The 15,604-nt window shown below is 42.2% G+C and overlaps 1 protein-coding gene and 1 long non-coding RNA gene across 3 annotated transcripts in view; one reads left to right on the top strand and one right to left on the bottom strand.

Moving 5' to 3' along the window:
- Positions 1 to 9,400, bottom strand: part of LOC129059722 (uncharacterized) — a 30,792-nt gene extending 21,392 nt beyond the window's left edge. Inside the window, exons 1-2 of the long non-coding RNA XR_008525760.1 lie at positions 9,193 to 9,400; positions 8,908 to 9,050 (exon numbers count right to left, since the gene is read on the bottom strand). This is a non-coding gene — a long non-coding RNA (uncharacterized LOC129059722). The remainder of the gene's footprint in view (positions 1 to 8,907; positions 9,051 to 9,192) is intronic.
- Positions 1 to 15,604, top strand: part of NRG2 (neuregulin 2) — a 203,125-nt gene that overhangs the window by 110,056 nt on the left and 77,465 nt on the right. The window lies entirely within an intron of this gene.

Genomic DNA, 15,604 nt, shown 5'->3' with positions numbered 1-15,604 from the left:
TACCATCTCACACCAGTTAGAATGGCAATCATTAAAAAGTCAGGAAACAACAGGTGCTGGAGAGGATGTGGAGAAATAGGAACACTTTTACACTGTTGGTGGGACTGTAAACTAGTTCAACCCTTGTGGAAGTCAGTGTGGCGATTCCTCAGGGATCTAGAACTAGAAATTCCATTCGACCCAGCCATCCCATTACTGGGTATATACCCAAAGGACTATAAATCATGCTGCTATAAAGACACATGCACACGTATGTTTATTGCGGCATTATTCACAATAGCAAAGACTTGGAACCAACCCAAATGTCCAACAATGATAGACTGGATTAAGAAAATGTGGCACATATACACCATGGAATACTATGCAGCCATAAAAAATGATGAGTTCACGTCCTTTGTAGGGACATGGATGAAATTGGAAATCATCATTCTCAGTAAACTATCGCAAGAACAAAAAACCAAACACCGCATATTCTCACTCATAGGTGGGAATTGAACAATGAGAACACATGGACACAGGAAGGGGAACATCACACTCTGGGGACTGTTGTGGGGTGGGGGGAGGGGGGAGGGAATAGCATTGGGAGATATACCTAATGCTAGATGACGAGTTGGTGGGTGCAGCGCACCAGCATGGCACGTGTATACATATGTAACTTACCTGCACATTGCGCACGTGTACCATAAAACCTAAAGTATAATAATAATAATAATAATAATAATAATAATAATAATAATAAAAGAAAAAAAAAGAAAAAAAAAATAAATAAATAAAAAAAAATTAGCGGGGCATGGTGGCCTGGGTCTGTAGTCCTAGCTACTCAGGAAGCTGAAGTGGGAGGACCGTTTGAGCCCGGGAAATAAAGGCTGCAGTGAGCTATGATCACGCCACTGCACTCCAGCCTGGGAGACAGAACAAGATGCTGTCTCAAAAAAAAAAAAAAAATTATTGAAATCAGGTAGTGTAAGGTCTCCAACTTTTTCTTTTACAAAATTGCTTTCGGCTATTCTGGGTCCATTGCATTTCCACATACATTTTATAATTAGCTTATCAATTTCTACTAAAAAGCCTGCTGGGATTTGATTAGATTTCATTGAACCCACAGATGAATTTAGAGAAAAGTTACAGCTTAATATTGAGTCTTCTCATCCATGAACACATTTTTCCATTTATTTAGATCTTACTTTTTCTCACCAATATTTCATAGTTTTGTTATTACTGGTTTTTCATAGACAAGGTCTCACTCTGTCCTCCAGCCTGGAGTGCAGAGGCACAATCATAGCTCACTGTAGCCTCATACTCCTGGGCTCAAGCAATCCTCCTGCCTTATCCTCCCTGAGTAGCTGGGATTACAGGTGCACACCACCTTGTCCAGGTTGTTTCATAGTTTTTGGTGTGTAGTTTCACACTGAAAACAATGTATGTGTAAGAGTTTTTAAAAAATATATTATTTGTGTTCACAGAATATATATGTGTGTTCATCGTTTTCATTGTGTAGTTTCAGTGTGTAGTTTTATATATCTTTTGTTAATTTTTTCTCTAGATTTTTTGTATTTTTGATGCTATTGCAGATGATATGGTTTACATTTCAGTTATGTCATAGAATATTTCCATTACTCCCAAAAGTTCCCCTATGCCCTGGGTAATCACTGTTAATATGTAGAAATACATTTGATTTTTATATAATGACCATATATCCTACAACCTTGCTAAACTCACTTACTAGTTCTGGTAGCATTTTTATAGATTCCTTAGGATTTTCTGCATAGACAACCATGTCATCTGTGAATCAAGACACTTTTACTTCTTTTCCAATCTGTATGTCTTTTTTTTTCCCCCTTACATTTTTGCACTGGCTAATACCTCCAGTACAATGTTGAGTAGAATTGACTCCTGGCCTTATTCCTGATCTTAAGGGAAAAGCATTTAATTTTTTGCTGTTAAGTATGATATAGTTGTAGGTCTTTTGTAGATACCTTTTATCAGATCGAGGGAATCCCCTTTTGTTCTTGAGGGTTTTGTCATGAATAGATGTTAGATTTTATCAAACACATTTCTACACCTATGAAGATCATCTCTTTTTGTTTGTTTGTTTAATAGAGTGAATTACATTGATTTTTGAATGTTAAATTAATCTTGAAGTCCTGAGATAAACTCCATCTGATCATAATGTATTATCCTTCAAAATGTTGTTAAACTTTATTTCCTGGCCAGGCACGGTGGCTCACGCCTGCAATCCCAGTAGTTTGGGAGGCCAAGGTATGCGGGTCACCTGAGGTCAGGAGTTCGAGACCAGCCTGGCCAACATGGCGAAACCCTGTCTCTACCAAAAATACAAAAATTAGCCAGGTGTGGTGGCACACACCTGTAATCCCAGCTACTCAGGAGGCTGAGACAGGAGAATCACTTGAACCTAGAAGGCAGAGGTTGCAGTGAGCTGAGATCGCATCACTGCACTCCAGCCTGGGCAATAGAGCAAGATGCCATCTCAAAAAATAACAATAATAAAAATTAAAAAAATTTTTAAAAATCTTTATTTCCTAAAATTAATTTACAAAATTTTTTCATGAGGAATTCATGAGGAATATTGGAATATAGTTTTCTTTTCTTCTAATGTCTTTGTCTAGTTTTGGTATCAGAGCAATACTAGCCTCATAGAATGAGTTGGGAAGTGTTCCCTTGTCTTCTATTTTCTGCAGTAGTTTTCATAGAATTTGGTATTCCTTCTTAAATATATTTAGTAGAATTCACCATGAAGCCTTCTGGGCCTGGAGTTTTGACTGTGAGAAGGGCTCTAACTACAAACTCAATTGGTTTAATAGATATAGGGCTATTTAGATTATCCACTGCTTTTTGAGTGAGTTTTGGTAGTTCCTACCTTTCAACAATTTTTAAAGAATTTAATATAATTATTGGCATAACATTGCTCATGAGATGCCATTATCATCCTTTTAGTGTATGTGGAGTTGGTAGTGATGACTCTTTTCTCATTGTTGATACTGCTAATTTGTATCTTCTCTCATTTTTTCCTGATTGATCTTACTAGAGGTTTAGCGATTTTATGAACCAGCTTTTAGCTTCATTGATCTTTTCTATTATTTTTGTGTCTCTATTTCATTATTTTCTTGTTTATTTCATTATTTCCTTTTTCTATTTACTTTGGGTTTAACTTGCTCTGTTTTTCTAGTTGCTTAAGGTGGGAGTTTATTTTACTGAATGAAACCTTTCTTCTTTTCTCATATAAGAGTTTAATTCTATAAATTTCCCTCTAAGTAACGCTTAAGCTGCATGCCACAAATTTTGATTTGTCATGTTTTTCTTTTCTTTTTCTTTTTTTTTTTTTTTTTTTTTTTTTTGAGACAGAGTCTTGCTCTGTCACCCAGGCTGAAGTGCAGTGGTACAGTCTCGGCTCACTGCGGTCTCCACCTCCCAGGTTCAAGCGATTCTTGTGCCTCAGCCTCCAGAGTAGCTGGGATTATGGATGTGCACCACCACGCTGGCTAATTTTTGTATTTTTACTAGAGATGGGGTTCTGCCATGTTGGTCAGGCTGGTCTCCAACTGCTGACCTCAAGTGATCCACCTGCCTCGGCCTCCCAAAGTGCTGGGATTACAGGCGTGAACCACCATACCCAGCCTTTATTTTCATTTGATTCAAAATATACTCTAGTTTCCTTTGTGATTTCTTCTTTGACCCATATATTATTTAGAAATTTGTTGTTTAATGTGTAAGTATTTGGGTGCTTTTCCAAATATCTTTTTGTTATTTATTTCTAATTTAATTCTGTTATGATTAGAGAGCATGGTTTGTATGATTTGAATCTTTTAGAATTTATTGAGATTTGTAGTATGGCCCAGAATGTGGTCTAATTTGGTAAATGTTCTATATGCACTTGAAACAAATATATTCTGTTTTTCAGTGGAGTATCCTATGAATGTTAATTAGGTCAAGTTGGTTAATAGTACTGTTCACATTTTCTGTATCCTACTGATTTTGTCCACTTATTGTATCAACTATTGAGAGAAGGTGTTGAAATCTCGTTATAGTAGTGAGTTTGTCTGTTTCTCTATTTCTAAATTTCTCTATTTCTAAAGCTGTATCATTAGGTGCCAAATCTTAGGATTATTTCTTTTTTCTTTTTTTTTTTTAACTGAGACGAAGCTTTGCTCTGTCGCCCAGGCTGGAATACAGTGGCGTGATCTCGGCTCACTGCCAACCTCTGCCTCCCGGGTTCAAGCAGTTCTCATGCCTCAGCCTCTCGAGTAGCTGGGACTACAGGCACGCACCACCACGCCCAGCTAATTGTTTTGTATTTTTAGTAGACACGGGGTTTTGCCATTTTGGCCAGGCTGGTTTCGAACTCGTGACCTCAGGTGATCTGCCCGGCTCAGCCTCCCAAAGTGCTGGGATTACAGGCACGAGCCACCTCGCCCAGCCAGGATTGTTATTTCTTATGAGTGAATTAATCCCTTTGTCATTATAAAATGACCCACCTTATCCCTGGTAACATTTGCTCTGACATATACCTTGTCTTGTATTAGTACAGTCACTTAAGCCTTCTTCTGGCTAACTTTGACATCTTTTTCCATGCTTTTACTTTAACCTACATTGTTGGGTCTTTCTTTTTTACACAATTTGACAATCTCTTCCTTTAAAATTGGTATGTTTACATCATTTGCATTTAATGTGATTATTGATGTGGTTGGGCTTAAATCTACCATTTTACTATGTTTTCTATTTGTCCCATCTGTTCTTTGTTTTTTTCTTCTTTTTCGTGATTTCATTTTACCTTTTTACTGGCTCGTTAGTTTTACATTTTTGCTTTGTTTTGATTTGTTTTTAGTGGTTGCTTTAGGACCTATGGCATACATGTTCAACTTACCAGTCTATCTTCAAGTAACACGGTACCATTTTATGTATAGTATAAAAACTCTACAACCATATACTTCCGTTTCCCATTGCTTAGTCTTTTTGCTATTGTTGTCATACAGTTTACTTCTATATGTTATAAACTCCACAATACATTATTTTTGCCTTAAATCATTATCTTTTAAAGAGATTTTAAACATAAGAAAATTATATTTGAGGATTTTCTAAATGTTTTCTTTTAATTAATTATTTTATTTTATTTTATTTTATTTTATTGAGACAGGGTCTCACTCCCAGGCTGGAGTGCAGTGGCACAATCACAGCTCACTGCAGCCTGGACCTCCTGGACTCAAGCAATCCTCCCACCTCGGCCTCCCGAGTAGCTGGGACCACAGGCATGTGCTACCATGCCCAGCTAATTTTTGTACTTTTTGAAGAGACGAGGTTTCTCCATGTTGTCCAGGCTGATCTCAAACTCCTGAGCTCAAGCAATTGGCCTGCCTTGGCCTCACACACAAAGTGCTGGGATTACAGGCGTGAGCCGCCACACCCAGTCTCTCTTAATTCATTTTTAACTTTAATTTTGTCATGGTCGAAAAACATATCTCTTAAAATCTACTGAGATTTGTTTTTACGGCCCAGCATATTATTAATCTTGCTAAACATTCTATGTGTACTTGAATATGCATTTTGCATTTTGGGGGTATAATTTGTTATAAATGTAAATTAGATAAGGTAGTTAATAGCTCACTCATTTCATATCCTTATTGAGATTTTGTCTAACTAATCTATCAATTACTCATAGAAATGTATTAAGATTTCCAGCTTTGATTGTGAGTTTTTCTATTTTTTCCTTAGTTCTGTCACTTTTTGCTTCATATAATTTGAAGATCTCTTTTTAGAGGCATATATATTTTAAACTGTTCTGTATCTCTCAGGTATTGACTCTTTTATTATTAAATTTCTTTGATTCTAGTATATTCCTTTTCTTGAAGCCTATTTTGTCTTATATTAAGAGAGCTATTCCGGTTTTCTTACCTTTAAAGTTTGTGTAATTTCCAGCCTTCTGCTTTTAGTTTTTACTTTTGTTATTTTCACGGTTTTATAGTATTTTACTTCTAGTCTATTTGTATCAAAAGGGACTCTTAAAGTGTCCCTTTTGAGGAAAGCACATAATTTGTTCTTGCTTTTTTTTTTTGAGACGGAGTCTCGCTCTGTCAGCCAGGCTGGAGTGCAATGGTACGATCTCGGCTCACTGCAACCTCCACCTCTTGGATTCAAGCCATTCTCCTGCCTCAGCCTCCTGAATAGCTGGGATTACAGGCAGGCGCCACCATGCTCAGCTATTTTTTGTATTTTTAGTAAAGACAGGGTTTCACCATGTTGGCCAGGCTGGTCTCAAACTCCTGACCTCAAGTGATCCTCCCACCTTGGCCTCCCAAAGTGCTGGGATTACAGCATGCGCGTGCGGCCTGTTCTTGCTTTTTAATATAGTCTGTCAATCTCTGCCTTTTAATTGGAGTCAGTCTACTTACATTTAATGTAATTATTAATATGATTTTTTAAAATTTTTAAATAAATACTATTTTATTTGAGCCTTTTTCATTTATGGTTTAACCATCCAATATGTCTGTTTACTTCAGTTCTTTTTCTCCTTGACACTTCTAGGAGATTTCTTTCTCTATTCTCTTTCTCTTTCCTCTTTCCTGAATAAATTTTATTGTGTATACTTGAGGTTTTACAACATGCTATTATGGGATACATATAGGTAGTAAAATACTTATAATAATAAAGTAGATTAACATATCTGTTATTGCACAGTTTTTTTTGTGTGTGATAAGGACAGCTAAAATCTACTTAATGAACCAAAATCCCAAATACAATTCTATTAACTGTAGTTCTCACATTGTACCTTAGACCTCTAGATCTGTTCATCCTACATATCTGCTATTTTTATCCTTTGACCTCCATCTCCCAATTTCCTACCTTGCCACTCTCATGGTAACTAATGCTTCATTCTCTGTCTCGTGTATTTGAGTTTTTTTTTTTTTAAATCTACTAATAATCTACTAATAAATGAGATCATGCAATATTTTTCTTTCTATGTCTGGCTTATTTCCCTAAGCATAACATCGTCCTGTCCTCCTGGTCCATCATGTTGTGGCAAATGGCAGGATCTCTTTTTTAAAGCTTGAAAAATAGTTCACTGTGTGTACACACACACACACACACACGCACACGCACACACACTGCATTTTCTTTATCCATTCATCCATCTATGGGCATTTAGGTTGTTTCCGTATCTTGGCTAATGTGACTAATGCTTCCATGAACATGGGAGTGCAGATCTTTATGAAGTGGTGATTTTGTCTCCTTTGGCGATATACCCAAAAGGGGGCTTTCTGGGTCATATGGTAGTTCTATTTTAAATTATTTTAGGAATCTCCATATTGTTTTCCATAATGGCTGTACCAACCTACATTTCCACTAGCTTTATACAATGGTTCCCTTCATTCCATACCCTTGTCAACATTTGTTATTTCTTGTCTTTTTGATAGTAGCTGTCCATACCAGTGTGAGGTGATAGCTCATTGTGGTTTTAATTTGCATTTCCCTGGTAGTTCATTAAATAAGGCAGTTTCTTTTCATTTGTCTTCACGTTAACTGATTATTTCTTCTGCCCTCTTAAATCCTCAGTTGAGCCCATCTAGTGATTTTTTAATTTTACATTTAAGTTATACACCTTAGCTCTGTAATCCATTTTAAAATGTGTTTCCATTTCCTTGTTGAGATTCCCTACTTGTTTGTTTCTTGATGGCATATTTTCCTATAATTATTTGAACAGATTTATAATAAATCCTTTGAATTCTTTATCTTCTAAATCCAATATCTGGATCCAGTTGGAGTTCCTTCAAAATTAACTTGGTTGTACTTGGCCTTTGGGCTTCACTCTTTAAACTTGGCCCCAGCATTTTCCTTGTGGCCTCGGACCAGGGGAAGGGCCTCCTTTCTGATTCATCTCTTCCTACCCTACTCTCAGGAACCTACTCTCATCCCACCTGCTCTATGTTGACTTCCCTGATGATTGGGACCCTCAGAGATCTTGTTACTCTCTGAACTGCTATGTTTAAATTTATATCCCATAATCTAGTGCTGGAGCATGTCCTGTTGTTTGCTAATGTTCATGTAATTTGTATTCCTAACTAGATTATAAACTCTTTCAGGATTAAGAATATGTCTTTTTCTCTAGAATATCAGTAAATCGAGTTCCTTCTGTATGACAGGTCTTGGACTGAGCACTTTATACTATCTTTCATTTAGTCTTCAGAACACCCTTGTATGATAGGTATCATTACCCTCATTTTCCATATGAAGAAACCAAGACCCAGAAAGGTTAAATGATGAAGCCAAAGTTGTGCCAAAGTTAGTGAGAGAGTGACTAGGCGAGCATTCAAACTCAGATCTATCTGACTCAAAGCTCATGTGGCCATGGCTTTTTATTCTAGTTGGACTTGTAACCTCTTGTTCTTTCTGGCCACTAGTCTGACTGTTACCGTGTGAAACAGACCCAGATAAATCTACGGATTCTTTGAATGCGGTCTGGTGGCCCAGTGTTCCCTGAACAGCCTCTTGATACTTCAGACAGCATCCCATGGCCTGCCTGTCTGCTTTAGCCCTGGCTGTGCTCTTCATCAGAATCCACCCATAGGCTGCTACACTCAGAACCCTTGCTTAGTAGCCCAAAATAGCCTTTGTTTTCTCCTGGTGGCTGGTGGATTTTCCTCAGCCATTTTTGCCAAGTGGAGCCATGAGTTGGAATAGCAACAGATGGTAAGTATCTAGAAGCCAATGAGGCATGCACTTTATCGTCAGAAGCAGAAGTGTGTTCTGCAGAGATGGAAAGCAGACCTCCTACCAGGAGAGGAAACACAAACCAAAGGGAACCTTCCCGAAAGTTTGAACTGAACTCTGTTCCTTTTCTGTCTCTGAGGCGTGGAGGAGTGTGGTCCTCTTTGTTGAATCCTTTTCCAAACATACCTTACACCTGGCTAAAACAGGTAAAACGTAAATCATCTCTTTGCAGGGATTCTTTAGGATACATCTTGTTTTCAGTGCCTTGTAGACGTGATCACCTCCTTGCTGCTTAGCCAAGTCCTTTGGTTTACTCCAACATCTGCAGACTGGAAGAGAAGACTTCTCTTTTAATTCACTCACCTTCTTCCCCCAGGGAAAGTAGGAAACAGCACATTTATTGAATGAGACAAGTTCTGCATTAGGCTGGTTGTTTACTTGGGTCTGAAAGACAATAAACCTGGTCCTCACTTGGAGTAGGAGAAACTTAGGAAAAGTAGGGGTGCCGTGGAAAACCACTAATCCTGGTTTGTCCCACAAACAATCATGTTAAAATGTTGGTACAGAAGACCCCTCTGAAGCTGAAAAGAATGCCTTGGGTTAAGAATCTCGTCACAATGGCTTACCTTATGTGACATCACGAATTCAGACAAATGAGGTGTGACTGTCCCACTTTGGGGGATGCTATCCTATTTGGTGATTTTCTTGCTTTTTCTCCAAGGTAAAGTCAGAATCGATTGAAATATCAGTCACTTTCTCACTGACAAAGTGACACAGCAGCTGATGGGAGGGTTGATCTGTGAGGAATTTGTGGAGCGTCAAGCCCCAGCCGGAGGAAGGAGTCAGACTGTTGGAGGGCCTGCTGAGAAGTCACGGCATCCAATCTTTCGACAAGCGGGGAAGCAATCCTGTGGTTAAAAACATTTGAGCAAAGAGACCTACAGATAGCCTCTTGGGGGTGCTGTTTCTTGGCACCCATGTGGAAGTGTGGCTTCTATTCTGGGCAGGTATTTCTGTACAATTGTGACCACTCTTCCTACCTGGCTTCTGAGGAATGCACAGCCCATACCTCATCTCTTCCATTCTCTTGCATCCCGTAGGAAGCAGGAGTTATATTTTCATTCATCTCATAAGCCCTATGAACAGCCATTGTTAAGTGCTGGGAGTACAATAAGGAATGAAAAAACGTCCCACACGTCAAAGATTATGGTCTTGTCAGGGCATTGAGGCCACAGGATTCATTGTGGTAGGAGGTATAACATGCTTAATGTCATTGGAGGGAAGCAACATCATATTCTGTTCTTTAGGGATGGGTAGGTTTAGAAATAGCAGATATGGCATGAGGTGCCTAGGAGCCAGAATAAGAAATGTTGGGAAGTAAGGTATGTTTGGGAACCATGTGGCCAGATGACAGACTGTGTGAGGCAGAACAATGACAAAGGACACAAGATGCAGTGCCTTGAGTGGCAGGCCATGGGGTTGGACACTCTTTGAGAGTTGGCCAAGAGCTCAGAAGGATTTTTGAGCAGAGAGGTGACAAGATAAAAGTTTTTGGGGGAAGATTAATAGAGCAACTATGTCTGGGACCTTTCACGGGGTGCTAGAATAGAGAACCAGGATAAAGGGGGAAAGTTGGGAGATGCTGGAAGGCTTGCTTTTGATGGCCATGATGAGAATGAATAGAGGAGAAGAGGAAAATGTGTTAGACGAACATTGGGCAGGCAGAATTAGCCAGGCACAGCTAGTGACAGGATGTGATGCCACACTATCATTCAGAGACAACTCTGGATTTTCAGCTCAAGTGACTGAGGAAAAGCTGAGGCAGGTAACAGATGTCAGAAAGTCAAGAGCCAGAGGAGCAGGCTCAGGGAGAAGATGGTAAGCTCCATTTGTAGTGGCTGAGCTTCATCTTCCAGGGGCAAGTTTCCAGCTGGAGTTAAGAGCACAGAGTTGACCATCAGGAAAGACCAGCATCAGAGACACAATTTGGTTGTTCTAGGAGAAGCGGTAGCCATTGCTCTGGGGGTTGTAGAAATCCTTGAGTGGAGAGTAGGAAATAGATGGCCAATGCCTGCCCAACACTTGGCCCAGGTCACGGTTCATATGCTTCTAGAAAAGAGGAATAAATTAGTGGAAGAATGAGATGAGACAAGGACAATATCTGGAGAAGCACTTACGTGTAGAGTGCGCATCAGTGAAGAATAAAGAGAAGCGACCTTCAGAAAACTGGACAAGCCAGGAGAGGAACCCTGGGAGAAGAGGACAAGGGAGGGCAGGAATTTCAGGAAGAAAGTGACACACTATATTCATTGCTGCAGAAAAAAACGGACCTCCTGAGAAGGCTATCAGGATGGCTGGGCTCATTGCTCTTATGGGGCAAGACACAGAGTTTGCCTCAGTGATGGGACTTAGGCCCTGGGCATTCATGCTCACTTGTTCTCGTTGTCACAATGGCGGCTCTGATTCTAAGAGTCCTGGTCAGAAAGGGCTGACTGATAGTAAGGGAGCTCCTTTTTGTATCTTGCCTTTGGCTGCTGCTTGGGGACTGTGGGGTGTGCAGTGGGGTGATTGTGTGAGGATTGGGATGGCTTATGCTTTCTAAGACAAATGGGGCTTTTTCTAGAGTAAGAGGCCGAGTAAGGGCATAGCATCCATCTCTGTAAAGACCATATCTTGACCTCCCAGAGGGGAGGTAGATAAAGTTGTGAACTGGTGGCCATCTCATCCAAAGCCAGTGAAATAATCCTGGGGATAGTTTCCTTTTGGAAGTGAGACAAGGGTAGAGGGGACCAGAGAGTGCTCAAAACTTGTCCTGTAGACTTTACTAGATTACTTTTTTTTTTTTTTTTGAGACAAGGTTTCACTCTTGTCGCCCAGGCTGGAGTGCAACAGTGCAATCTTGGCTCACCGCAACCTCTGCCTTCCGGGTTCAAGCAATTCTCCTGCCTCAGCCTCCTGAGTAGCTGGGATTATAGGCATGCACCACGATGCCCAGCTAATTTTTGTATTTTTAGTAGAGACGGGGTTTCTCCATGTTGGTCAGGCTGGTCTCAAACTCCCGACCTCAGGTGATCCACCCACCTCAGCAGATTACTTGTTTATAATTTTATTTCTCTGGTCTGATTCATTCTTTAAAGAGCTATCCCACAGTTTCTGAGCAGGGAACTAGAGGACTTTGGGACCAGGAGCAAGATCAAGTTCAGTGGGGGAAGGGAGGGAGAGAAGAGTTGCCTGGAGCTCACTGCAGTGAAGGTTTCAAATGGAACAGGGCAATAGGGCAGGTGTGAGGCATCTGAGCCCAGAGTGAGCCCAGAATAAGCACAGCAGGGAGGGGAGGGAGGAAAGACTGCTACTCCCACTTGCACACACTCCCAGTATGGTCTCCCGGAGAGACAGCTGTGACCCTTGCCACGTACCACATCCTTGTATTAGGTTCTTCTTGGCCTCTTAGAGCAGGACTGTATGAGAATCCTGACTGTGCGCAAGAAACTAAGGTTAGGTAAATTAGAGACAGCCCAGTGTGGAGTCCTGGGGGTGGGTGGCTGGCACAAGGCCCTGGACTCCTTCCCTGCAGAAGCCAGGCAGCCTTTCTTCCTTCCCTGGTCACAGAAGGTGCTGTGCTCAACTACCTGGCAGAAGGTCTGGTTGGAATGTGCTTGGAAGGTGAGCTCAGGTGATACACTTCACAGATGGGGCCCATCACATCCACTTTGGAATGGAAAGAAAGTTGTAAGTAGTAATATCAGACTTCCCAAAGGATGGGGAATGGAGGTTCAATCCATGGAGGGAGTAGGGGTTCAGTTGCTGGACAGATTTACTTGCACCCAACCAAGACAACAGGAAAGAAGAAAACCAGACAGTGGAAGTTATGGATGAACTGATAGATGAACATTCATGCATCACCTTTGGGCTAGAGGAAGCCTTGCCTGAGCCTGGAGGTTGGAGGCTGAACACTTCTAGCCTAAGGATGTAAGGAAGCAGAAAAAGCAGAGGTAGACTGTTTTCCTGCCCAGAGGTATATGCACAGGGGCCCTACTCATTCTTACTCAGCAGCACACTTGATGCAAGCCATACTGAGGCCATAAGCATAGCATCATCACTCACGGCAGCCAGCGTGAGGTCTAACAAGCGGGGCAAATCAGAAAGGGGTGGCTACCTTGGCAGACCACAGAGAGCCAGGCTTATATGACCAGATGCCACTGAGCATGACCATGTGTACTCTGTGTGCACTGCTCCCTGCAGAGGGCTCACACACCAGCACTTCCTCCTCTGCTGCCTCTGTTGGGCCATCCTTCCCTGGTCAGCATCCACACCAAGCTCAGAAAGTACAGAGACAAATATCAAGTGCAGGGAGCGAAGAGGCTCATGCCCATGCCATGCTGACCCTGGCAGAGCAGCCAGAGCATGTGTGGCATGACACATTACCTCTTGGGGACCCAAAGAAGCAAATCTTCAGGTGTTCATCTTGTGGGTGTTAAAGGTACTTCTGCTCTCTTCCTGTGTCAGAGGAAGGCTCTAGGCTCTCTCCACACCCTGTTGCTGTGTTAGGGGCAGTGGGGTGGCTCAGAGGCTGCAACAGCCACATTGGCTGCATCTACTGGGTGCACGTGGCAGGGGGCTGAGTTGGAAGGAAATAACATAAAGTTGCCTGGGCAGCCAGAGTGGAGCTGGCCAGCTGTCAGGAGCTGCCTCCGTGCATCCATGGATGAGCTGCTTGGAAGACCCTGTGGAGTGGGTAGAGAGGTGGGGCCTGGAGGTCTGTGCTGGCCAGGCAGGTGAGGGAGGATGGACCGGAAGATTGCCAACATCTTCCTTCAAGCTCCCCATCCCTGCAGGGGTCCTCTACCAGACCTCAGGAGCCTGTGCTTCAGGCTACTGCCCGTGGCCTCTGCCAGCACGGTTGTACGTACCAGGGCTTGGTTTGGCTGCAGGGCCTCTGCTTTTCCCCTCTCTCAGTTGGCTCAAGAGCCTGAACTGTTTTACTCCTGGGGGCTAGCTTATCTACAGATAGAAGGACCTCTGGAGGGAATTTTTGGTCTAGATTGTAGTAGAAACCAAAGATAATATTTACCAGGAAAGAACTGAACCCAGCCACTTAGCTGCAAGCTTCCCCTTCTGAGCCTTTCAGGGTACACAGTGGGCACCAGCCCTCGAGATCTGGAATTGTTAGTGCTTCGGGGATCACCGTCTCAGTTTCCCACCAGTGTGGAAGTTCCTTGAGTGTAGAGGAAGGTCCCCCCAGCACCATGTTTTCAGGCCTCATGAGTGTCCAGTAAACACTGACAAAGCTGAGGAGCAGCGGAAGACAGCAGTGAGGTGTGTGTGGAATTTGTGGGATGCAGATGGCTGCACAGTGCAGCCTCAGTCAGAACACAGGACATTAGCTTCATAGGGAATTTTCTACCCTGGTAATCAGGATTTTGCTCCTGACCAAGAAAACAACAAAAAGAAAACCATACAGTAGAACTTATGGATGAACTGACACACTCCACCCCCCCTACTTCATCTGAATACCTTTATTAGCCTCACATATTCCTTGAGTCCTGGGCTATCCTCCTGTTCCTCCTCCCCATGCCCTCCCTGCGGGCTGCTCCCAGGCTTTGTGTGTCCTACTGTCCTGAGACTCGGGCCGGCCCTTGACAGCAATCCCCATCTCTTCTCGAGATCCCCACACCTGTGTCATTGTCACTCTTCTACCTTGACCGCATTCCAAAAATGTACTAGCAACTTAATGCCTTTGCGTTCCTCAGATCCAGGCTCCAAGAGAGCAGTGGTCTTTGTCCCAGAAGTAGCAGCGAAGAGACTTCAGTGAGGCCCCGGAAAGGGAGGTGGCTGAGGGAGCCTGTGCCAAGCCCCGTCAGCCCAGGGAAGCCTTACAGAAAGATTCTTTCTAGAGGAAAGAAGAGATTAGCTGAGCCTCCCCAAAAAAGACAAGTAAAGAGGACACAGAAATATTTCCTTTAAAAGGGAGCAAGAGCAGATGGAAAGAGGGTTTATATTAATGAAATCTCCGGATATTAAGGATGAAATGAATGCCAGGGAAGGTTATTATCATTTCATTAGAACACAAAGGAAGAAACAAACACGTTATTATGTGAAACCAAGAAGTTATGAACAAGGGAATCCAGCAGGGAAGTTATTAGCTGGGTTAATTAAAACAGAACAAGCTGGTTGAGTAATTCCATCTGTAGAACCCAACAAGGAAGGCATAATTCATTGCCCTTAAGAAAAATACTCAGGGTATTTTTCTTTTTCTCCTTTACCAGAAATTCTGTACTTTTGATATTGTCTCACAAACCAAAAAGATTTATTCTTATCAAAGCTGAATTGATTTAGTACTCTTGTGAGAGAGTTCAGTTCTGACCAAAACAGATGGCAATCCCCCTGAGATTCTCGAGCCCAGACAGCCAGGGGCTCTCCCCCATCTAGGATCATGGGCCCCTCAAAGATTCCTCCATTGCCTAGCTTGCAGGATTGTGGGAGGTAGCAACTGAACATGGGACCAGGCCTTACTCATCCATCCTAGTGATCCTGGGGAGGGCTGAACCAGGCCAGGTTTGCTTGCTATCTTCTCCACTGCTTCCTCGTGCCATCCTGAAGCTGGAAACTCCTTGGCATAGTACTGCTCCCTAGAGCTGTCAGAGCCAGTCTTTCTACCTAGCTTTGTTGGCATCTAGCACAAGGGAGATGACCAACAAGACTGCTGTTTGCAGCATCAACCCACCTGGTATTGTTTGGGTAGTGCTCATATAGCTGGCTGAGTTGCTGCTCCCTTCAGGAGGCCTAGAGGTCCCAAGTATGACAGTCCTGAGCAGGCCAAATGGGTCCCATCAGCCCTCGGGATTTTCTTCATCTCTCATTTGTCAGGCCTTATGAATTAAAA

Source organism: Pongo abelii, chromosome 4, assembly GCF_028885655.2.
Source record: "Pongo abelii isolate AG06213 chromosome 4, NHGRI_mPonAbe1-v2.0_pri, whole genome shotgun sequence".
In the NCBI taxonomy this organism is placed as follows: domain Eukaryota; kingdom Metazoa; phylum Chordata; class Mammalia; order Primates; family Hominidae; genus Pongo; species Pongo abelii.
This window is presented reverse-complemented; position numbering and strand designations above follow the sequence as displayed.